At 44.7% G+C, this 26,382-nt stretch overlaps 1 protein-coding gene across 3 annotated transcripts in view; it reads left to right on the top strand.

The window, feature by feature from the left end:
• The window catches only part of LOC149448989 (uncharacterized), a 291,234-nt gene that overhangs the window by 15,801 nt on the left and 249,051 nt on the right, over positions 1-26,382 (top strand). The window lies entirely within an intron of this gene.

The raw sequence follows: 26,382 nt of genomic DNA, 5'->3' as shown, positions 1-26,382 counted from the left end.
TATCAAGCATGCTTTACTGCATATACAGACTGATTTTACTGTTGTGGGTTTAGTAACACTTTAAAGGTGAAATATTATTCCAGGAACACCACCCATATACTACCCAAAGTGCACTACTCTGTATCTGAGTCTGACTATTGGCCTAACTTCAAACTAATTAATATGTGTTTCCTCTGTATACTCCGGTCTCCTCCCACACTCTAAAGACATTCTGGCAGGCTAACTGGCCCTTGTCTTCACTGACCCCCAGTATGCGTGTACAAATTACCCATACTCTACATGCCAATCCCACACCCAAGCAATCAGGGAGGATGGAGTAAAACAAACCTGGGAACCTGTTTCATTTCATAATCATTTACCAAGCAAATTTTATGAAAAACTCAATCAAGTGTATTGAACATGGTGGCCAAAGGATTGCTGAGTGTCATATATAACTGACCATATATACCACTAGAACACACCCCATCTTGAAAGACTTTTAAAATTGTATCCATTGCAATAACTCTTTGATTGGAAGTATAATATTAACCAAAATGCACAATTAAGAGAACATAAAATTACTTTTTTCCTTCATATACAAAATGATTGGCTTGAATTTAGACCAATTTATGTAGAAAATATACTTCAAATCAAATGCCAGTTATGTGTAAAACCCTTCAAACATTTAATGCAGTATCAGTGCTCATCGTTTTCAAACCTCGAAGAACACCTATATGGGCACCAGCGGAAGGGCCACTCTCTCACTTAATGCTGTCATCAGCTCATCTGTTCTATATCTCAAAAAAAAAAAAAAAAAAAATCTAAGGCTTGCAGGGGGTCTGCTAAGCACACAGCACAGTGAGTGGAAACATTGGACCATCTACCCTCTTTGCTATATTTATCCAATTAAAATCAAACATGTCTGCCACTAACCCACTATATTACCATCAGCACCTCAAGGGTCGTCATATGTAGTGTATATGTGTGTATATGTACATCTATAATGCGTGTGTATGTATATACAGGTGAAACTCGAAAAATTAGAATATCGTGCAAAAGGTCATTTATTTCAGTAATGCAACTTAAAAGGTGAAACTAATATATGAGACTCATTACATGCAAAGCAAGATAGTTCAAGCCGTGATTTGTCATAATTGTGATGATTATGGCTTACAGCTCATGAAAACCCCAAATCCACAATCTCAGAAAATTAGAATATTGTGAAAAGGTTAAATATTCTAGGCTCAAAGTGTCCCACTCTAATCAGCTAATTAAGCCATAACACCTGCAAAGGTTCCAAAGCCTTTAAATGAGTCTGGTTCGGTAGGAATCACAATCATGGGAAAGATTGCTGACCTGACAGTTGTGCAGAAAACCATCATTGACACCCTCCATAAGGAGGGAAAGTCTCAAAAGGTAATTGCAAAAGAAGTTGGATGTTCCCAAAGTGCTGTATCAAACCACATTAATAGAAAGTTATGTGGGGGGGGAAAAGTGTGGAAGAAAAAGGTGCACAAGCAGCAGGGATGACCGCAGCCTGGAGAGGATTGTCAGGAAAAGGCCATTCAAAAGTGTTGGGGACTTTCACAAGGAGTGGACTGAGGCTGGAGTCAGTGTATCAAGAGCCACCACACACAGACGGATCCTGGACATGGGCTTCAAATGTCGTATTCCTCTTGTCAAGCCGCTCCTGAACAACAAACAACGTCAGCAGCGTCTTACCTGGGCTAAAGAAAAACAGACATGGTCTGTTGCTCAGTGGTCCAAAGTCCTCTTTTCTGATGAGAGCAACTTTTGCATCTCGTTTGGAAACCAAGGACCCAGAGTATGGAGGAAGAATGTAGAGGCACACACTGCAAGATGCTTGAAGTCCAGTGTAAAGTTTCCACAGTCTGTGTTGATTTGAGGAGCCATGTCATCTGCTGGTGTTGGTCCACTGTGTTTCATTAAGTCCAGGGTCCACTGTGTTTCATTAAGTCCAGGGTCAACGCAGCCGTCTACCAGGAGATTTTGGAGCACTTCATGCTTCCTTCCGCAGACGAGCTTTATGAGGATACTGACTTCATTTTTCAGCAGGACTTGGCACCTGCCCACACTGCCAAAAGCACCAAAACCTGGTTCAATGACCGGGAGATTACTGTGCTTGATTGGCCAGCAAACTCGCCTGACCTGAACCCCATAGAGAATCTATTGCCAAGAGAATCATTGCCAAGAGAATGATGAGAGACATGAGACGGAACAATGCAGAAGAGCTGAAGGCCGCTATTGAAGCATCCTGGTCTTACATAACACCTCAGCAGTGCCACAGGCTGATAGCTTCCATGCCACTCCGCATTGAGGCAGTAATTGCTGCAAAAGGGGCCCAAACCAAGTACTGAGTACATATGCATGCTTATACTTTTCCGATATTGTTCTGTGTACAATCCTTGTTTTATTGATTGCATGTAATATATTCTAATTATCTGAGATTGTGGATTTGGGGTTTTCATGAGCTGTAAGCCATAATCATCATAATTATGACAAATCACGGCTTGAACTATCTTGCTTTGCATGTAATGAGTCTATCTCATATATTAGTTTCAACTTTTAAGCTGTATTACTGAAATAAATGACCTTTTGCATGATATTCTAATTTTTCGAGTCTCACGTGTGTGTGTGTGTATCACAAAACATGACTTAGTACTTGGTGGCAAATCTCTTGTTGGCAATCACAAAGGTCAGACGTTTCCTGTAGTTGGCCACCAGGTTTGCACACATCTCAGGAGGGATTTTGGCCCGCTCCTCTTGGCAGGTCCTCTCTAAGTCATTAAGGTTTGGTGGCTGACGTTTGGCAACTCGAACTTTCAGCTCCCTCAACAGATTTTCAGTGGGATTAAGGTCTGGCTAGGCCACTCCGGGACCTTAATTTGCTTCTTCTTGAGCCACTCCTTTGTTGCCTTGGCTATGTGTTTTTGGTCATTGTCATGCTGGAACACCCATCCACGACCCATTTTCAATGCCCTGGCTGAGGGAAGAAGATTCTCACCCAAGATTTGATGGTACATTGCCCTGTCCATCGTCCGTTTGATGTGGTGCAGTTGTCTTGCCCCCTTAGCAGGAAAACACCCCAAAAGCAGAATGTTTTCACTACCATGTTTGACAGTTGGGATGGTGTTCTTGCGGTCATAGGCAGCATTCCTCACCTCCAAACACGGCGAGTTGAGTTGATGCCAAAGAGCTTGATTTTGGTCTCATCTGACCAAAACACATTAAACCAGTCCTCCTCTGCATCATTCATATGTTCAGTAGCAAACTTCAGACGGGCCTGGACATGTGCTTTCTTGAGCAGAGGGACCTTGCGGGCACTGCAGGATTTCAATCCTTGTCAGCGTACTGTGTTACCAATTGTTTTCTTGTTGACTGTGGTCCCAGCTGCCTGGAGATCATTGACAAGATCCTCCCAGAATCATCCCAGAACGTGTAGTTCTGGGATGATTCCTCACTGTTCTCATGATAATTGATACTCCACGAGGTGAGATCTTGCATGGTGCACCAGACCTAGGGAGACTGACAGTTGTTTTGTGTTTCTACCATTTGCGAATGATTGCAATAACTGTTATCGCCTTCTCACCAAGCTGCTTGGTGATAGTTTTGTAGCCCAGTCCAGCTTTGTGTAGGTCTACAATCTTGTCCCTGACATCCTTGGACAGCTCTTTGGTCTTTACCATGGTGGAGAGTTTGGAATCTGATTGTTTGATTGCTCCTGTAGACAGGTGTCTTTTATACAGGTAACAAAATTAGATTAGCAGCACTCCCTTTAAGAGACTGCTTCTAATTTCAGCTTGTTACCTGTATGAAAGACACCTGGTAGCCAGAAATTCTGCTAAATGATAGGGGATCAAATACTTATTTCCCTCATGACCATGCAAATCGGTGCATAATTTGATAGACATGCATTTCTTTTGAAATTTTTGTTGCTATTCTGTCTCTCATTCTAAAAATCCCATTCGATTTTTAGACTGATCATTTCTTTGTGAGTGGGCAAACATTCAAAATCAGCCGGGGATCAAATACTTATTTCTTTCACTGTATGTCGCTTAGTAGATTTGTGATACGTGAGTAGATTAAGAGGGTGAGCTGGGGAGAGGAGAGATAGATCTGGGTGGCATCAGCATAGAGGTGGTATTGGAAGCCATGGGAGGTTATTAGTTGGCCCAAGGAGGAGGTATAGAAAGAGAAAAGGAGGGGCCCAAGGACAGAACCTTGGGGTACCCCAACAGAAAGAGGAGGAGGAGGACTTGTATGTGACACTGAAAGTGCACTGAGAAAGGTAAGAGGAGAACCAAGAGAGAGCAGAGTCATGGAGGCCAATGGAGTGGAGTTTACTGAGGAGGAGCGGGTGGTCGACTGTGCAAAGGCAGTGGAAAGGTCAAGGAGTATGAGTATGGAGTAATGGCTGTTTTTAGCAGTTAGTAGATCCTTAGTAAGTTTCAGTAGGGCAGTTTCTGTGGAATGTTGTGGGCGGAAGCCAGACTGTCGGGGATCAAGGAGGTTGTTGTCGGTGAGGTAGCAGTTCATACGGTTGTGAACAACGAAGCTTGGAGGCAAACGGGAGCAGGGAGATGGGTCTTAAGTTCTTCAAACAGGTGGGGTCCAGCAAGGGTTTTTTTGAGAATGGGGGTAACCAGTGCATGTTTAGGTGGGGAGGGAAAGGTGCCCATGGAGAGGTAATCTGCCAGGCAGTCGTTTTACTGTGCCCAGGCTCCAGCCTCTAGTGGGAGGTAAGGCCCATTTTAGTTCTCAAGGGTCTAAACTGATTTCTGAATCTTCACTCCTTTTGAATGGAATCTGGTTAGTAGTGGCCTTTCTACAAGGAGGAGTTTTTTTAGCGTCCGTCGGCATCAAGGATGCATGCCTGCATGTGCCAATACTTGCTCACCAAAGAATTCTACGGTATGCAGCAGAGGCTTGGCATTTCCAGTTTATAGCTCTGCCGCTTTGGGCTGGCCATGGCTTCTCGAGTATTTACGAAGGTTGTTGCTCCTGTGTTGGTGCTGCTCAAAACTCAGGGAGTATTGATCAAGGGGTATTGATCGTGGGTTATCTAGACTATCTGTTACTTAGGGGTCAGTCTGCTCTAAGTTTGAAGCAAGATGTAACCCTTATGGTGCAGATCCTGGAACAGCTGGGCTGGTGCTCAGCTATCAGAAGTCGGCCTTGGAACCATTACAAAGCCTGGAGTATTTGGGGATGATTCTAGATACGGTTCAGGCAAAGATGTTTCTGCCTCCAGGGAAGTGCTGAGCCCTGAGAAACAAGATCTGCAGTTTAACCGCCTCCCACTCGCTGTATTGACAAATGACGGACGGGTGGGAGCACTCTTGTTTTGGGAGGACATCATATGATGTCCTCCCACTATAGCTGCATGTATGCGCCCCTGCGATCGGTGGTGTGCTGTGTCCCTAGGACACAGCGGATCACCAATCGCGGTAGAGAGTTGATGATGTAGGCTCTCTACAATGTGATCAGCTCATCAGCTGTGTCCAGTCACAGCGGATCACATGTGAACAGGAAATGCCGGTTATTGACAATCCTCTCCTCATGCTGACAGCGCGTGAGAAGAATAGAGCTGATAAGCTGCAGACTGATCATCAGTGCAGCCCTATCAGTGCCTCCTTACCAGTGCAGTCTATTAGTAACCATCAGTGCCATATATCAGTGATTCCTGTCAGTGCCGCCGTTCAGTGCAGCCTTATCAACACACATCAGTGAAGGAGAAAAAATATTTATTTAAAAAAATAACAAACTAAAACATTTTTCCAAAATTGTTGGTCTTTTTTTGTTTACCAAATAATAATAAACTTAATAATTAAACCCAGTGGTGATTAAATACCACCAAAAGAAAGCTCTATTTGTGTCAAATAAATGATAAAAAGTTCATTTGGGCACAGTGTTGATGACCGAGCAATAGTCATTCAAAGTGCGACAGCACTGAAGCTGAAAATTGGCCTGGGTAGGAAGGGGGTGAAGATGCCCAGTTGGCAACTGGTTAAAGGCCAAGAGGTTTCCTTTGATTAGTCTGAGATTGCTGTGGAAGATGGTGTCCTCATTCGAGGCAGTTCCACTCCAGACCGTTACAAAGGAACATTCTGTCTGTTTGGAACATGAAGGTTCCAGCCTTGGATTACTGTGTGTCTCTGTCTCCCGAAGTACTGCGGAGCTTGAATTGGTGGTTTGCGGCTTTGAATTTTGGAGAAAGGGAGATCCTTTCGGCCGGTGTTATGGAAGTTGGTAATCACGGATGCCAGCCTTTTGGGATGGGGGGGCTGTCCTAGTGTTTTTGCTTTGTCTTTTAAGGTTACTTTGTGGTCAAAGCCAAGGAAAACTTAGACCTCTATAGTGTAATGATGTTCACTGCTAAACAGGAAAAAATAAAAACTGCACATACAACTGCCAGAAAAACAGTTCATAGAATGCAAAATATAACAAAACATGCATACAACATACATATCCCCAAACTAGCTATCCTTCTCTTCCCACATTCATAAATAAATGCAGCGTTACATGTCGTGCGGTGGTTTGCCAGATAATCACCTGATTTTCACCTTCCCAGATCCAGATGACCAGGAGTGGTCTGATGTACTCAAGTGCGCATTATATTGCGCTGTCCAATTAGTGCAATATACAATCATTCCTAGCCACTGGAGTCACGGAATTCACTTAATAATTTATTTTGGACTTGTAACCTATTTAATATATATATCACCTTTGCACTTTAAACGTCATTACTAAGAAGTTTTTTCACATTAATGACCTTAGTGCTTGTCAGGGCAGGAGCCGAGGAACGGACAGGCAGGCCTAACAATGTAACGCACTGGCTGACGGCAACCACCACCCACAGACGGAAGTCCCTCAGGGCGCGGAGTCTAAGTCCCAGGCTGCCCTTCACCAGGGCCCCTGATGGTGGGGATGGACTTGACGCAGCCAGGAACCAGGTCGCGGCCCCCGAGACACCTCAGCTGCGGTAATGGCCGCCGCCAATGGCGTGTAGCTGGTGGAAGAGACAAAAGAGTAGTCAGACAGGCCGGGGTCAACAACAACAGGACAAAACAGTACAGGACAGCAGACGAGAATCACAGGTCACGAGCCGGGTTCAGCAACAGAGGGTCAGATCAAAGGAGAATACAAAGAATAGTCAAGTCACAAGCCGAATCAGAATACCAGGAGAGTCACAAGAGTCAGAACAGTGTAATAGTAACACCAAGACACAAGACACAAGTGCAAAGAGCATGTGCGGGCCACAGGCTTATATGTCATCAGCCACGCCCCTCTGGGGGGTGGACCTCAGAGACCTGAAGGCATAAAAAGGATTCCCACCATGCACAGCAGAATCCAAGATGGACGCCAGCACATGGAGTAACATAACCTCAGGGAAAAGGTAGGACCTTGACAGTACCTCCTCCTCAAGGGCCCCTCCGCGGCTCAACAAAAGGTTTCTAAGGAAAGCGGGTATGAAAAGCGCGGAGGAGGGCAGGAGCATGGACATCCGCGGAAGGAACCCAGGAACGCTCCTCAGGACCATAACCGCGCCAATGAACCAGGAACTGTAATTGACCGAACACCAATCGAGAGTCCAGGATCCGGCTCACCTCATACTCCTCATGACCGTCAACCCGGACAGGACGGGGCCGAGGCAGAGAGGTAGTGAAGCGATTGCAGATCAGAGGTTTCAACAGGGAAACATGAAAGATATTGGAGATCCGCATCCCAGACGGAAGGGCAAGGGCATAGGCCTCCGGATTCACTTTGCGGAGAATGCGGAAAGGACCGACAAAACGGGGAGCTAGTTTGGGTGTGGGCACCCGAAGATTGAGGTTGCGAGTAGACAACCACACCCGATCGCCGACCTGGTATGAAGGAGCGGGCAACCGTCTGCGATCAGCCTGGAACTTCTGGCGCTGAGCTGAGTCCCTCAAGGCCCTCTGGATCTGCCCCCATGAAGAACGCAGGGCAGCAAGATGGTTCTCCACAGCCGGAATGTCCTGTGGTGAGAACCTCTCAGGTAATACCGCGGGTTGGAACCCATAAATGGCCATGAAGGGCGACATCCCGGAGGAGGAGTTGACCGCCGAATTCCTGGCAAACTCTGCCCAAGGCAGGAGATCGGCCCAATCGTCCTGATGGTCTGAAATATAACACCGAAGGAATTGTTCTAAGGCCTGATTGGAACGCTCCGCAGCCCCATTGGACTGCGGGTGGTAGGCTGAGGAAAAGGAGAGACTAATACCCAACTGGGAGCAGAAGGCGCGCCAGAATCTGGACACGAACTGACTCCCGCGGTCCGAGACAATCACCTTAGGCAACCCATGCAGGCGAAAAATCTGTGGAAGTGGAATGCAATGGCACATCTTGGAAAACCGATCGACGATCATGAGGATGACCGTATGACCCCGAGACACCGGGAGGTCTACAATAAAGTCCATACCTAGGTGTGACCAAGGACGCTCCCCATTGGGAATGTGTTGCGGAAGACCCAAAGGGAGATGCCGTGGAGACTTATTCTGGGCACAGATCGAACATGCCGCTACATAAGAGGCAATGTCGGCACGGAGGGTTGGCCACCAGAATAAGCGAGAGATGGCCCAACACAGCTGGTTCTTCCCCGGATGCCTGGCAGTTTTGGCGTTATGGTAGGTACGCAGCAGGCGGGTGCGCAATCCCTCGGGTACAAAACATCTACCCTCCGGCTTCCCGGGGGGAGCATCAGATTGAGCCGCCAAAATCTGCTCCCCAAGAGGAGAGGTCAGACTGGTGCGAATGGCAGCCAGGATCTGATCTGGAGGAATAACTGAGATTGGCTCAGTGTCTTCCCTGGACAACTCAGAGTATTGCCGTGATAACGCATCAGCCCTGACATTCTTGGAACCAGGCAAATATGAAACCACATAGTTGAAGCGTGACAAGAACAGAGCCCATCTGGCCTGGCGGGGTGTCAATCTTTTGGCCTCCGAAAGATAAGTCAGGTTCTTATGATTGGTAAGAATGAGGACCGGAACCGCGGAGCCCTCGAGCAGGTGCCTCCATTCCTTGAGAGCCAGAATGATTGCCAACAACTCCCTATCTCCAATCTGGTAGTTGCACTCTGCAGAGGAAAGCTTCCTGGAGTAGAACCCACAGGGAAGTAGGGGTCCATCGGGCGACCGACGTTGAGACAGGAGAGCGCCTACTCCCGTCTCGGATGCATCAACCTCAAGGACGAAGGGCAATCCAGGATTGGGATGAGACAGTATCGGAGCCGACGCGAAGGCGGATTTCAGAGCCTCGAACGCTACGATGGCCTCGGGTGGCCACTCGTGAGGATTACTGCCCTTCTTGGTTAGGTCTGAGAGAGGCTTTGCCAGCGTGGAGAAGTTCCGGATGAACTTCCGATAGTAGTTGGCAAAACCCAAAAAGCGCTGAATGGGCCGAAGACCATTGGGACGAGGCCACTGCAGAACCGCCGAAACCTTCTGAGGGTCCATGGAGAATCCCTCCGCAGAAATGATGTAGCCTAAAAAGGCAACTTGGGATCGATGGAATTCGCACTTCTCAAGTTTACAAAAAAGTTCGTTCTCACGTAATCGTTGCAGCACCTGCTTGACATCCTGGATATGGGACTCCATGGAGGCAGAGTAAACCAGGATGTCATCCAAGTAAACTACCACGCACTGCTGCAACAAGTCACGAAGGACATCATTTATGAATTCCTGAAAAACTGCGGGCGCGTTACACAACCCGAAGGGCATCACCAGGTATTCGTAGTGACCGGTTCTGGTGTTAAACGCGGTCTTCCACTCATCCCCCTGTTTGATCCGTACGAGGTTGTACGCCGCCCTAAGGTCAAGTTTGGTAAAGACTGTTGCCCCCTTAAGGCGGTCGAACAACTCAGTAATCAAGGGAATCGGGTAGGCATTCTTAGTGGTGATTCGATTAAGACCCCTATAATCGATGCAAGGCCTCAATTCACCACCCTTCTTCTTAACAAAGAAAAAGCCCGCTCCTGCTGGGGAAGTAGACTTACGAATGTGCCCCCGGGAAAGCGCATCCGCAACGTACTCCTCCATGGCCTTATTCTCCGCAACCGAGAGAGGATACACCCTGCCACGCGGAGGAGTGGCACCGGGTTGCAAGGATATGGCGTAGTCGTAAGGACGATGAACAGGTAAGGCACCAGCGCGTACCTTATCAAACACGTCCTGGTACTCCCCATAATCAGAGGGCAACGCAGAGTCCGAGGAGGCACACAACACCTTAACCGGCCCATGGATGCACCCGGCCCCACACTGTGGAGACCACGAGAGAATCTCGGCTGTTTGCCAATTGAAGGTTGGATTGTGCATCTGGAGCCAGGGATACCCCAAAACCACCGAATAGTGCGGAGAAGAAATCACCTGGAAACAGGCCAACTCCCTGTGAACAGCCCCAATAGCTACTTCCACTGGCACAGTCTCGTGGGTAACCTGCGGTGGTTGCAGGGGCCTGCCATCTATCGCCTCGAGAACCAATGGGGTAACTCGAGCCTGCAGGGGAATGGAGTGCTGGGCAGCAAACAAGCTGTCCATAAACAACCCGCCGGCCCCAGAATCTACCAACGCCTGGTCCGTCACCGAGCCCTCCGCCCAAGAGAGGACAACGGTGATCAGTGGCTTATCTCTGCGGAACGCCGGGGACGAGGAGACTCCACCCAAGATCTGTCCCCGACAGGATCTCAGGTGCGAGCGTTTCCCGGACGGACCGGACAGGACTGCCGAAAGTGCCCACCAAGACCACAGTACAGGCAGCGACCCTCCCGACGCCGAGCGGCCCGCTCTCCCTCGGAAAGGCGAGCAAACCCCAGCTGCATGGGCTCACCACCAGACAATCTATCCCCAGGAGGCGTGGGAGGAGAGGGAGGAACGGGTGGGACAGAAAACACAGGTGCCAGTCGATTGGAAGGCCTCCGCAGGCGTTCCTTGAGTGAAGGCCTCTCCCTGAGCCTGGTGTCAATCAGGATCAGGAAAGAGATGAGCTCCTCCAACACCACAGGCAGTTCCTTAGCTGCAAACTCGTCCTTCAGTGTGTCAGAAAGACCATGGGAAAACGCAGCCACCAGAGCCTCATTGTTCCAACCGACCTCTGCCGCCAGGGTACGAAACTCTATGGCGTACTCGGCCACGGTCCGTGAACCCTGATGCATGGTCATGAGCAGCTTGGCCGCCGAGGCGGAACGAGCCGGTACGTCGAATACTCTACGGAAGGCATCGACAAAACCGGAAAAATCTTGAATCACCGGGTCGTTCCTCTCCCATAAGGGATTTGCCCAGGCCAAGGCCTTGTCTGAGAGTAGTGAAATTAGGAACCCAACCTTTGACCTCTCAGATGGGAAGGCGTGGGGTATTAATTCAAAATAAATACCCACCTGGTTGAGGAACCCACGACACTGACTCGGCTCACCCCCAAAGCGCTGTGGAAGAGGGGCAGAGCCAGTCATACCTCTGGGTGCCGCTGATGCAGCCGCCGAGGTGGTGGACGCAATAGGCGGAGAAGCAGCGGGAGAGACCACCGGAGTGACTACCGGCCTAATAGCACCAGGAGCAAGGTGTGCAGTGTGTGCAAGCAGAGTTTGCAACGCCTGAGCGAACTGATCCAACAGGTGATCCTGTTGATCGAGTCTGGTGACTAGCGTTGGGAGCGAAGGCGTGCCTGCACAGTCAGGGTTCATGGCACTTGTGTAATGTCATGGCAGGAGCCGAGGAACGGACAGGCAGGCCTAACAATGTAACGCACTGGCTGACGGCAACCACCACCCACAGACGGAAGTCCCTCAGGGCGCGGAGTCTAAGTCCCAGGCTGCCCTTCACCAGGGCCCCTGATGGTGGGGATGGACTTGACGCAGCCAGGAACCAGGTCGCGGCCCCCGAGACACCTCAGCTGCGGTAATGGCCGCCGCCAATGGCGTGTAGCTGGTGGAAGAGACAAAAGAGTAGTCAGACAGGCCGGGGTCAACAACAACAGGACAAAACAGTACAGGACAGCAGACGAGAATCACAGGTCACGAGCCGGGTTCAGCAACAGAGGGTCAGATCAAAGGAGAATACAAAGAATAGTCAAGTCACAAGCCGAATCAGAATACCAGGAGAGTCACAAGAGTCAGAACAGTGTAATAGTAACACCAAGACACAAGACACAAGTGCAAAGAGCATGTGCGGGCCACAGGCTTATATGTCATCAGCCACGCCCCTCTGGGGGGTGGACCTCAGAGACCTGAAGGCATAAAAAGGATTCCCACCATGCACAGCAGAATCCAAGATGGACGCCAGCACATGGAGTAACATAACCTCAGGGAAAAGGTAGGACCTTGACAGTGCTCCACAGCGCATGTATTTATGCTACTCTTACCATACATTTATTTAGGTTGATATTTATACGATATTAAGCGCTTAATTTGTTTCACTGGTTTATGAGAAGGTTTAGAGGTTTTTCCTTTATGCTAGCTGCTCGCTTTATATTATACTTAGCGCTCGTATACCCATTTCTATTTATTTAGTGCAATATATACTCATTCATAAATCACAGGAGTCACAGAATTCACCGAATCATTTGTTTTTGGACTTGCAATCTACCATTTATCTATTTATGTAAATTTTGCACTTTAAATGTCAATAAGACATTCTCTTGCGTTGATGAATTTTTGCGCTCCACAGCGCATTCTTGTGTTTACCATATCATATACCTTTCATATCAATATTTACATGGAATTATAGCACTGCATTTATTTATGAGTTTATGAGAAAGTTTAGAGGTTTTGCCTTTATGCTAGCTGCTTGCAATTTAAAAGACCTAGCGCTCGAATACCTATTCTTATTTATTAGCTATCCTTCCCAACAAACTAGCATATATGTGATGCCCAAGTATACTAATCAGCTACTTAACTTGGTTTCCTGGTAATAGGAGTCTTCCCGTGGTTTGTCTCACCAAAACAACTCTCGCCTCTCCAAGGTCAAGAACAGCTCTTCCTCTCCAAATTCCAAAACAACTCTGTATTTGTCTCTCACCACATGGTTGTTACAAAGTCCTCCTTCCCTCCTCTTGCTACCTCATTTCCTGTATTGCTCATAAATTAGTCAGACTGGTTCATTTCATATGAATAGGAGCGGCCTTAGCTTCTGAAACAACACATGGTCTTAAAATCTAAAATAAGCTCATATCTAAGCTAAGAAAATCACCAAAAAATAGCCAAGCAACACAAACCACCTCCTTGATTTTTATAGTATATGTGAAATTTTGAAACTCGGCATTTGTCAACAGCCTTATAACGTTTGTCCAGGAAAGGGTGGAATAAACCTCACCATATGGATGTTCTGGGCGATCAGACTTTTTTCCCTGGAAAACTGCAACATTTACTTGAGCAGGGTTAGCAATGTCCTTGGCAGTCTGTGTAACATAGTTGGAAAGAGAGCCCCAGATAAAAGGGCATTGTCCTCCTGGTCATAAGGAAATGCTCAGATGAAAATCTACTCCAATTCGGGCGCCATCAGGAAATCCTCTGCATCTTCCTTATGCTCTCACCTCTACATCTGGTCTTTCTCATCCCATCTGGACTGGTCATCTGCTCTGCCTGCTCCAGCTCTTGAATGTTCAATACCTTAAAAGAGTAAGAGACAAAGCAGATTATCCATTCCTTCCAACTGTGCCAAAACCATAGATCACTGCTCACATTATCCTATCTGCTCATTGCAAAACTACTATAGGGTTCCCACTGCTGCCTTGTAACACTTTCACAGAAAGGCATAGATTTCCAGTGGAAAGAATAAACCTGCATCTCTCTCTGTGCTGTCTTGCGAACGCTGGCCTGCTGTTGTCCAGTCTTCACAGCATGGCACTCTCTAGCAATATGTCCCAGTCTAAGACAACAAAAACACCTAATGTGATTGAATCTACCATTCCCAGCCACTTGCTTCCCTCTCTTAAGCAAAGCTGGTGTAGAAATCCCATCTATTTCCTCCTCTAGGGACTCCCACCGTAGCCTCCCTGGTGGTATTCCCGAGTGTAGCTCAGGGTAAAGTTTCAGTACCACAAGCGGTAACCCCGAGCTACACTCGGGCTTACCATGCGGTGCTGCTCTGGGATCTGTTCTTCTCTTACCTTGTCCTGCGCTCCCACGATGTCCCTCCTGCAGTGTCCCCTGTAATGTCCTCCGGCGGATGCTGGCATCTGTCTTCTGGGTTCCGTCCCCTGGGACGTACGGGGACGAAACGGCGGGAAATTTGAAAATGACAAAGTGACATGCACTAAATTCACTAAAATAACATAGTAAAACATTACTGTATCAAACCAGTTCACATACATTTTGTCCCTAGCGCATTGTCCTGTGCCCTGCCTACATTTTTACTGTTCTTTCTGCCTGGAGACTGAGAAACATCCATGGCGTCCAAAAAGCGTCCCTTTAGGTCAAAATCGGTTTTAGACCAGCTAGAGAACAGCGATAGTAAATTAGAGCTACTTGCAGAATTGAGTGATCATGATTCGTGGGGAAATTTGTCATCAGACACTGAAAACGATTCTGCGACTGAACTCAGCGATGTGCAAACTTGGCGCTATATATTTTTTATGATTATTTATTAAATTATAATTTTATGATTTCGTGTTTCAAATTTTAACATACCCGGGATGTTTACTAGACTCTTGTTCGGACAGATTTCAGTGAGTTAGTCCTAAAAATTACAGGCCCACAATAAAAAAAATACATATTTCCATGCAAAAAAATGTACCGCTTTGAGCACAGAAATACTGACATAATCAGACCGCTAGGGAGGCTGCGATCACTTCTCACATTTAGGTTGTAAACCTAAAAACACAAATCAATCTACTCCTACAGTTGAATAGAAGTTACCTTTAACCAGGGTGGATAAAAATCAATGATTTTTTTAAAAAAATCGGATTTTTTTGATTTAAATCGGATTTTTTTAAACAAAATGCTTTTTGAGGAAAATATATTACCATCCACAGGTTATTCCATCATGAAATAAAGATTAGTTTTTTTAATAATGTAGAATAAGGCTGTATATGTTTAATTTTTTTGGTAAATAAATTCCGTTAATCCATTCACAATGTCACGCTCTTCCAGAGGTTTTTGTAAGATTATTGGGCAGTTTCTCTGCCTACAAGATAGTATCACAGATGCTTGCTTTACTTTTGCAGTTCTCAAAACTGAATTTGACTCAGTGGAGATCACATGCCTCTTCTTCACAGCAAAAATTTTATAACATGAGCAGAGTTAAGAAAAAGACCTTAATCCTAACTTCTGCAAACCTATGAATACAGAATCAACCCCTTCAGTGCTACGTTTCAAGAAGTTCAGTGAATAGAATAGAAACAATATTTTTCTGATTGTTTGGAGTAGAATAGATCTGCACAAGAAGAAAGTGAAACTAAGTGTGAGGAGGAAGGGGCTGACAGTCTAAGTTTCTTAAAATATATATATTTTGTTTTGCCAAATTAGTTAACAAACATGGATGTTTAAGCAAATAACATATTCTGTAATGTTATTGTTTCAGTTGAATAAATCTATTTAAATTGTTATTATTAAGGTATTGATTATTTTTCTCCTTCCTAAGTAGAACATAAAAGTTATCCAAATATGAATGATTAACCTATTAAACTGCAGTCTTAATTCCCCCCAGCGGTATGGAGCCCTAGATGGCAGAGATATACCTCGGCCTGGTGGGCTTCCCTTGATGGGCAGCGGTGCGCGGTTGGAGCCGGAGAGCAGTGGAGAGAGACTGGGACGCTGAGCCTGGTTGCCGGGAGACGAGGAGGCGCGGCCAGGGCATGTGACCAGCCGCGGTGCATCCCTAGGAAGCAGGGACGCCGGCCGAAGGCTGACAGGGGGAAGGAGAGTTGGGTGAAAGTGGAATCCGGCTGCCTCCCCGATGTGACAGGGAGACGCTCACTGCTGCCTATACCCCCCCTACCTGGCTTGTCCGTGCCTGGGACTGGTGGAGCCAGGAATACCAGGAAACCCATCCTGCCTCCTTGGGACGAACCCTAAGGAGGAAAGGAGGAAGAGAGGAAAAAGGAAAGGAAAAGAAGAGGGAAAGAAAAATAACACAGCATCGGAAACCCTGAGGAATCCCCCCCCCCCCCAGGACTGAGCAGCAGTGATGGCCCTCCGTACAAGCATGGAGCCACCGTCCTGAGAAGGGAAGGATGAGTGAGAGCTACTGGGGGCTTACTGTGTTGTGGACCCCTGAGTGACATAGGAGACCAGGCGGTGAAAGAGGGGAGGGGAGGATTTCCGGGGGTTAGAAGAGAAGAAGAGAGGAGGCCCAGGTGTCCTAGGAAAATAAAACATAAAAAATCGCAAGTTTGTCTAATCCAGAAATTATAAAGGAGAGGTATAATCCCATCTTGAGGATATAGAAAGAAAAAAATTAATAACTGAAATTTACAGAGGATATGAAGAATAAGGGTCCCAAGGCAGCAGGGCCCAAAGGGTCTCAAACAGGAACAATAAAGAAATTTACATCATATGGAAATATTACGCCAGAAAGGGCCCAGGGCACAAGCACAAAAGGGGAAATGGACATTAGTTCAGGTAATAGTCCGAGATTATCATTGGGCATGAATAGCAGCTGCAGCCAACAAATAGAGGATGGTTCGGGAAAAAGAGAATCAGATGGGGAACTACAAGCACCAAACAAGAAGGAGATGATAGAAATGTTTCAGAATTTGGAAAAAATGATAAAACATGAAATGACAGCTATTCGAAATGACCTAGGGCACCTGCTATCAAGAATAGAAGAAACAGAGGAGAAAGTTAAAATCCAGGCCCAAAACATTGATAACTTAAGGAAAAAAATAAACCAATTGGAAAACACCCAGAAAAAATTGACCTATTGGATAGAAGTCCAAGAAAATAAAGAAAGAAGGTGTAACCTTAGGGTACGAGGAATTCCAGAGACTGCAAAAGGCGAAACACTATATGAACTAGTGAAAAAAATTTTGAACTCCATAAGAGATAGACCTGAAACAGACGGGATCAAGTTGGATGGAGTGTTTAGAATAGGAAAGGTCAAACAGGCTACTGAGAAGGAAAGACCGAGAGACATAATTGTACAGTTCCAAAAATTTGGGGTCAAAGATGAGATTTGGAAGAAGACCAAGGGAAGATCATTAAGTATGGAGATTTGACTATCCAAATTTATGCGGACTTAACAGCAGAGACCCTATGGAGAAGGAGATCCCTGAGACCCCTGTTGGAGCAAATGAGGAAACAGAATGTGCAGTATAGATGGGGTATCTCAGCATCTCTGATTGGCTGGAAAAATGGGGTCACAGCTTACTTGAGATTTCCGGAGGAACTAAGGGACTTTTGCGAGAGACTGGATTTGCAAAGAATGGAGATAGCGGGGTGGGAAGAAGAAGAAGAAGATAAAGGAGATACAGATGTTACAAGAAAAGAGGACTGGCAGCGGGTCGGGGGGAGGGAGATTTTGGGGTTGGGGAGGGAAAGGAGGGAGAATTAAGTAGAAATTATGTTTTTTTTTTTTTTTTTTTCTCCCACTTCCACCTCTCGCCCCTGGTCTCTCCCCTCCGGATGTTGAGGTCCTTCAGAACGCTCTGGTGAAGCGAGGGAAGTTAAGATTCTTCTTGAGCCTGGATGATAGAGAGAAGAGATCTGGGGGGGTCGGAGGAGAGGCGAGCCGTCCATGGGCGGAGCTTACGCCCTAAGTTTTAAATCAAAGGTGGAAACAGATCCACAAATGATTTGTAGGCAGTTTATAAGCCTAAAAACGGGTAGGGGAAAAAGAAGAGAGGGAGGGAGGGATGGGGAGTGGGAGATTGGTGTCGGGTGGGAGGATGAGGGGGGAGGGGAGGTGGGGTTAAAATGTTGCACGATAGAAGGGCCTAATAGGAAGAGGTTTATTAGAAGAGAGATAGACAGATTTAAGAAGGATGGAAGAAATACAGGTTATAACATTTAATGTGAATGGGTTGAACTGTCCTGGGAAAAGATTTAAGTTGTTTAAAGAGTTACACCATAGGGCAACGTCAGTGGTATTTTTACAGGAAACACATTTTGAGATAGAGTCAAATGTGAAATTAAAATCTAAATATTATCCAACATGGTATTCCGCTGACTCCCCAATTAAAAGAGCAAAAGGGGTGGCAATAGGGTTGGCAAAGAACATGAGATTTGAGCTGGAGGATAGAAGAACTGATCCGGAGGGGAGATTCCTGTTTTTGAAAGGTAAATTACAGGGAATCGAGTGTACATTAGCCAATATATATTGCCCCAACAAAAAGCCGGAGATCTATTTGAAGGGTCTGTTGAAAAAACTGATGGACTTTAAAAAAGGGCTTTTGATAGTAGCAGGAGACTTAAATCTCTGCATGGATCCCCAAAAGGATGCAACCTCCCCTGTGCAGAGAGAGGGGGGTGGGTCTCTGAGAGCTTTGAAGAAAGCGATCCACGAGTACCAACTGGTGGACACTTGGAGAATAATGCATATGAGAGACAGACTACACCTTCTTCTCAAAGGCACATGAGATATATTCGAGGTTGGATTATATTTTGATAGATCATCAACTCATAGAGTTATTGGTTGAAATAGAGATGAGTACATTCTCGGATCATGCCCCTGTCACAATGAAAATGGGATGGGGAAGACGGTGGACGGGAGGTTTAGGATGGAGGTTAAATGAGGCCCTTCTTTTGGATGAGGACATAGCTCAGAAGATTGGGGAAGAGATCAAGTTATATTTTAAGGAGAATGAGACAGAGGAAGTATCGACAGCCACAGTATGGGAAAGCCACAAGGCATATATAAGAGGTATCCTGATTGCGATGAGAGCAAGGAAGAAAAGAGAAAGAAGAGAGAGGGTTAGTGGGCTCCTAAAAGAAATCCTGGATCTAGAGCAGATACAAAAGAAGAAAATAACAAGAGAAATAAGACAGAAGTTAATGGATAAAAAAGATGAATTAGAGAGATTGATGGACGAAGAGAGGAGAAGAGTATATAACAAAGTACTAAATGAAAGATAAAGATGGGGCGACAGACCAGGAAAATACTTAATGAGAGCTCTGAATAAAAAGAAAAATAGAAATTATATAGAAAGGATACAAAATCCTAAAGGAGAGTTGGTTTATTCAACCAAAGAGATTATTAAAGTGTTCACGGAATACTATAGAAAACTGTATAATATTAGCCCCCATGGCTCTTCAAAGGAAAATGTAAAGGATAGTAACGAAAAAAGGATGATATATTTAAAAAATGCAGGATTACCAAAGTTAAGTGAAATACAATTGAACGCCTTGGATGCGGAAATTTCCCAGGATGAAATAAAAGTAGCATTAAGAAGTACAGGGGGTGGAAAAAGTCCAGGTCCGGATGGATATACAGTTAAGTACTATAAAAAATATAGTGAAATATTGTTACCTAAGCTGAAGAAGTATATGAATGACCTGGGAGGAGGGATGGAGGGTAGAAGAGAATCTCTTCAGGCCCATGTTGTACTCATTCAAAAGGAGGGAAAAGACCCTTCCCAGTGTTCTAGTTATAGACCAATTTCACTATTGAACACCGATACTAAGTTGTACGCAAAGGTCCTAGCAAATAGGCTGAAAGATCTAATGTCTGAATGGATTCACGGAGATCAGGTGGGCTTTGTCCCAGGGAGAGAGGGTAGAGACAACGGGTTGAGAACTCTGATGCTCATTCAGAAAAGTAGAAAAGGGAAGGCCCCGGCGGTACTATTGTCGATTGATGCCGAGAAGGCGTTCGATAGAGTGGACTGGGGCTTCATGATGGACAACTTAGAAGTGTTGGGGATTGGAGAGAGAATGCATGAGTGGATAGGTAAACTATATAGGGAGCCCACCGCAGTTATCACGGTAAATGGGGAGAGGTCGGAATCCATTGGAATGTCCAATGGAACAAGACAGGGCTGCCCACTGTCCCCCTTGCTGTTTGTTCTGTCATTGGAACCCCTGTTGTCTACGATAAGGAATAGTGGAGCGGTAAAGGGAATCCAGATAGAAAATACAGAACATAAAGTAGCGGCCTTTGCGGACGACCTATTGTTTTATGTAGACAACCCTCGAATAACATTACCAAATATAATGAAGATCTTGAAGTAATATGGTGATCTATCAAATTTAAAAATTAATCCAACAAAAACAGAGATCTTGAACATCAACGTACCAAAGAGTGAAAAGGAAAAGCTACAAAAAGAGTTCCCCTTTACATGGAGAGAAAAAGATTTAAAATACCTAGGAATAAAACTTGCTATCTCATATAAACAACTGTATAGATTAAACTATATTTCTTTGATAAATGAGACCAAGGAAGAATTAAAAATATTAGAAGGAGGAAACCCATTATGGATAGGACGTATAAACCTAGTTAAAATGGTAATCATACCTAAAATACTGTATAGATTCCAAATGGTCCCAATTAAACTCCCAGAGGTTTTTTTTAAGATAATGAAACAAATGTTAATAAGATATATCTGGAGGAATAAAAAATCAAGAATATCATACGAAATATTGAGTAGAACTAAAGAGAAAGGGGGGAATGGGACTACCTGATGTCAAGAGATACTATAAAGCAGTAATTTTAGCAAGAATTTATGATTGGACATTCAACCACAAGGGGAAGAGTTGGGTACAAATTGAAAACGAATTGAGCGGGATTAGTTTGAGTAAGATGATATGGGTCCCAGCACATCTTAGAAGAATTAAAGAAAGCACAAGTATTTACACTTTAAATGTTTTAAGGGCATGGGATAATTTACACAAAAGCAGGAAATGGGAATTTAATTCTATATTAATGCCTCTTGTAAATTCTGATTATTTCCCCCCAGGAAAGAATGAGATATCTGGTAGATGGTTTAAAAGGGAAGATATCCAACTGAGAGATGTACTGGTAGAGGGGGAATTGAGACCATTTAAAGAATTAAAAGAGAAGAAGGGAGAAAGTTTTATTGGAATAGACGAGTGGAAATATCATCAGTTAAAATGTTTTATTGGAAAACTACCAAAACCCCTGAGATTAAAAAAGGATTGGAATATGTTTGAAAGGTTGTTAGAAACACGTAGAGATGGGAAACACGGTATTGCCAAAGTTTATAGAATACTCACAGAATTAGACACAGACACAAAGTTAATTTTTATAACGAAATGGGAAAGAGATATGGAGGTGGTGTTAGACGAGGACCAACAGAATAAGATATATAGATTGATACACGAGAATGTTAGTATGAGAGACGTGGAGATTAATTATAAATGTTTGACACGATGGCATATTACACCAAGTATTGAGCACAAGATGAGGGGGGAGAACTCTAAAATGTGTTGGAGAGGTTGTGGGGAGGAGGGCACGGTGTTTCACATATGGTGGCAATGTCAGAAAATTCAGGCTTTCTGGAAGACAATAGTTAACTCAATAGAAATAATAACTGGAAATGACATAGGGTTAGACCCAACGATGTGTCTCCTACACAATGTTGGGATTACAGTAAATAAATATAAAGAATCAGGCATATGGTACTATTTAAATGCTGCAAAGGGGTTGATACCCAAGTTCTGGCAAAAAACAGAGGTGCCGAAGGAGGAAGACTGGATCAACAGAGTCAATCAGATAAGTAGAATGGAAAAATCTTACTATATGCAGGAAGATAGGATGGGAATATACTATACAAGATGGGAAAAATGGGGAAAAAATCAGGATTGAAAGAGAAGTATAGAAAACTATAAATTAAGAAACTATTGGGCCTCGAGAGAGTATAGAACGTGCAAAGGGGAGGGAGGGGGAAGGGGGGTGGGAAAGGGCTGGGAGGGGAGGGAAAGAAAAGATTTATTAGAAGGGGTAAGGTAGAAATGTATGGAATATTTATATGTATTGTCATCTCTTCTTATGGAATTTTTTGTAATAATATGAAAAACTAATAAATATTTAAATTAAATAACCTATTAAACTAGGGATAAAAAAACTAATATGAAAAGTTGTTATTCTAAAAATCTTCATCTACTTGCATATTAAAGTTATACCAGCAAGAATTAGTCTTTATGTAGAAAACTATGATTTAAATCAAGCCTTACTGACTTGTGATTTAAATCATGATTTAAATCAGTTTGATTTAAATCAAATCCACCCTGCCTTTAACTAATCATTTGAGCTCAGTTTGGTATCTTGAAGCAATCCCCTTCTCCTTGCTCTTCTGAACAGAATAAATCCGACGCAAGCAGAAAAATGGTGTTGCCACTCCCCTTCTCCTGTGAGTGACATGCTGTGCTAAAGATGAGATCAGCATGAGCCTCCTGCAAAGGGTTTGGGGGAGCTGGTGTCCTCTCCTTGCTGGTCTCTGCCTTCACAAAAATGAGAACTTGGCACCAGTGATTTATGACATAGATGTCATCACTTCAGTAATGCTGTAGTTATCTAGGTAAGTCTGCTGACAGCTGATTTATTGTTTAGCACCTAGCTTGTGAATTGATGTTTACAGAGTTTTACATGAGATTGTTTCCTGGTCCACTTTGCCACTTTAGGCTGCAAGATTCCTAGGAATTTTAACATAAACATCTTCCTACCAGCTTTCTCCTGATTAGCACAGATCCTGTGCTGTAAGCAGAGCTGACATAGTCACTGCCACCTGTGTGCATTCAGGAGACATGCTTGCAGGATAGAGATGTCAGATAGCTGTGCACGTTATTGAGTTGAGGCTGCAGGGTGTGTATAACTGAGGGATTGCATGACATCATATCTCTGCCAACTATTCTTTGGTCCTAAGCCACGCCCACAGACTAGCAGTTTTTGGAGGGCTGAGACAAGCTAAGGGAGAATTTTTATGACGTACACTCAGCCGTATGTATGTATTAAAATGTATTCATTTAAGGCAAAAAGTAATTTGTTTTGAAATATTTGGGTTTACAACTACTTTAAGTAAATAAGTCCACATGTGTCTCCCGGAGACCATAAGCCTTGCCTTCCTTTCTGACTCAACTCCGCCATCTCTGTTTGAGCTGATCAGATTCCCAGCTTCCCACCTATGGGAAGTAACAGTGGCACATGTCCTACTTTTGTTTACAGGCTTAGGGCCTTTTTCCTTTGTTAGGGCATCATCAGACTTGTTCATAGGAGCTGCACACCATTCATTCAAATCTTCAGTTTTGCCTACAGTAGTTTGAAAACATTTTAAAGCCACTGCAGGTCTGAATTTAAGTTCCCTACTTTCTAAATTCCTTGCCTTGCTTGCAGTGTCTTCCAAACACTCGGTCACCACTGCAAGCTGCTCTTTCAACAAGTCTCTTTCTAACTCTACCTTTTTCCTCTTTTCAGATTCAATATGTAGAGCATGCAGGAAGATCAAACTCATCTACTGCCTGCATCTCTCCCTTACTGAACCCAAAAATTTTAAGACTAAAATTTGATTTTCCACGTTTTGTCAATGGTGTTCATTTCGGGAGTAAAGAATTGGCAGACGGATTATCTCAGTCACCGACTGTTGATTCCAGGATAGTGGGCTTTGCATCCCGAGGCTTTCACAGCAATATGCCAGCGGTGGGGTTGCCCAGATTGGATCTGTTTGCTTCCAGATTCAACAACAAGGTCGACAGGTTCATTTCCTGGGTTAGGTATCCTCACTCAGCAGTGGTAGATGCCTTTGTGATTCCTTGGGACCAGTTTACCCTAATCTATGCTTTCCTCCAATTCAGCTGCTGCCACATTTTATGCGGGATTCAGGAGGAATTGGTTCCTATGATACTGGTTGCCCCTGCCTGGCCCAGGAGGGCCTGGTAGGAAGACATAGTGAAGCTGGCAATAGACAGGCTTTGGTCTCTGCCATACTAACTGGACCTGCTGTCTCAAGGGCCTATATTGCACCCATCTTCATAGCTGCTAAATTTGATGGTGTGGCTATCGAGACCCAGATTCTGAAGGACAGGGGAGTATCGGTCATCCCCACAATGTAGGTAGTGTCAGGAATGGACTTGCCAGTAATGGTGGGACTCACCTGCCTTGTGGGCTGCAGTACCAGGGCTGGCCAGCGGGTGCTCCCAGCAATCAGAGACTCAACCCTGCAGCCAGCCAAACACCTGAAACTGCTTATGCAGGTGTATTTAAGTGATGGCCAGACCTGCAGTCTTGGCCTTGGTGTGTGTGTTTTTCCTGGGCCCTGTATCTTGTAAACCTGCGTTCCTGTTCCTGTCTTGTTGCTGACCCTGCTTGATCCTGACCTCTGCTGACTTCTCCTGTTCTGATCCCTGGCTTGTGACTCTGACCATTCTCTCCGCCTGCTCCTCCTGTACCTACCTGCCCGATAGTTATCGACCCGGCCTGCCTGATCACGTTGTGCTCTATATGTGTATGTACCTGTGTATCTGTATCAGTTTTTAGGTTTGGGTTTGTTTCACCTTGTATGTATTTGTGTTAGCTTGGGGTTTGGTGCACTGCGTTTATGTTTGTATTGTTAGTCTTTAATAAATTATATTGTTTATAACATATCTGAAGTCTGCGTTTCCCTGTGTCAGTCACATACCTCTGGTCATACCCTGGAGCCCTGACATGTAGCTTCTAGGAACCCTTTTTTGCAGAACTTTTGAGGTCCTGGAAATGGCAACCATGCAAATATGTCATTGGTAGAATCCTTTTTTTTTTCTTTTTCTCAAATTAGGTCTCGAAAGGAAGTTGGCTGTTGTTACCATTTAAGGACCAGGTTTCAGCATTGGCCTTTTTTCCAGAGACCCATTGCGTCTCCACTCTTGGCTTGTGCCTTTTTGTAAGGAGTGATGTGTGTAGGTCCTGTTCGACAGCCTTTATGTCCTCGGGACCTAAACTTGGTTTTGGCGGTTTTGCAAAAACAACCACCATTTGAACTAATAAGGTAGATTCTACTAGTCCTGCTGACTAGGAAAGTTTTGTTTCTAGTGGCCATCACTTCTGCAAGAAGGGTGTCGGAGCTGACAGCTCTTTCTTGTAGAGAACCATTTCTGGTTTTGCATCAGGATAAGGTGGTATTGCGACCTCATCTGTCCTTTTTACCGAAGGTGGTTTATAGTTTTCATCTAAATCAGGATATTATCCTGCCTTCATTTTTTTCCTAGGCCTCAGTCAGCAAGAGAGATCTTTGCATACCCTGGATGTGGTACAGGCTATAATGGTCTTCCTAAGGTTGACAGTGCGAATTGGGAAGTCAGATACTTTCTGTTGCCAGAGGGGCATAGGAATGGTCAGGTGGCATCTAAATCAACCATTTCACATTGGATCTGCCAGTTAATCATTCAAGCCTATGGTTTGAAGGGTAAGGTCCCACCCTTTTGGGTAAGAGAACACTCTACCAGAAGTGTAGGGACATCTTGAGTGATCTTCCATCAGGCGTCAGTTGCTCAGGATTGCATGGCTGCTACATGGTCTTTTGGTTCTTACATTCACAAGGTTCTATGGTTATTACATTCACAAGGTTCTACCAATTGTATGTTAGAGCTATGGAGGACTCTGCCTTTGGCCGCAGCTTTTTATGAATGGCTGAATAGGTCCTGGGGGATTGATGGCTGTGGCAATCGTGGTGTCACCCACCCCTTCAAAATGTGTTTTTTTTTTTTTTTTTTTTAATTGCATTAGGACTTCACACACAGTCATGAATAGCCTTCTCTGTGTCCAATGATTTACGATAAAGAAAACTGGATTTGTTTTCTACATACTTACCTGTAAAATCCATTTCTTGTAGTATATCATGGGTCACGAAGGTTCCGCCCCTCTTTCTGGAATTTCATTGCTTGCTACAAAAACTGATGGAATAGTTATATGGGGGAGGAATTCCTCTCTTATTGGTTGGCCAGTGTCCGAATGGGTGGCATATAACCCACATAGTCATGAATAGCCTGTTCTTTGTCCAATGATGTACTTCAAGAAATGGATATTACAGGTAAGTATGTAGAAAAAAATCCAATTTATTATGCTGGATTGTTTCCTCAACTCCGTTCACAGCTGTCTTTTCCACAATTCTCAGTCATTGTTTTCTTTCTTCTTTCTGACCTTCAACAACCCCCCCAAACTCCACTTTTCTTATGGACGGCCAGAGGTTGCTTCTCCACATTGACTTTGAATCTATTTAACTGGAGGTGACTCCCTCAAGTTGCATTCCTACAAGAAATTCCTTTCCAAGCTGCTAAAATTCTCAAACTGTATAGTAAACATTTCGAGATCGATCATAGTGTGTCTCGATCGTCCAAATCAAGAGACGAGTATTGTTTTGGCCAAATCCCTTCCATAGCAATTCCTCGACCTTCATACTGATCAAGAGGGTAGGTGCCTTTTTTTTTTTTTTTTTTTTACAGCAAGATCCGATCACAAAGATTCACTCTGGCAAATGTGTCCTTGACAAACGTTGACCAACTCTTGG

Source organism: Staurois parvus, unplaced genomic scaffold, assembly GCF_062004578.1.
Source record: "Staurois parvus isolate SC_StPar_1 unplaced genomic scaffold, SC_StPar_1.0 ptg000645l, whole genome shotgun sequence".
In the NCBI taxonomy this organism is placed as follows: domain Eukaryota; kingdom Metazoa; phylum Chordata; class Amphibia; order Anura; family Ranidae; genus Staurois; species Staurois parvus.
The sequence above is the reverse complement of the archived record's forward strand: the minus strand, read 5'-3'. Positions and strand labels throughout refer to the sequence as shown.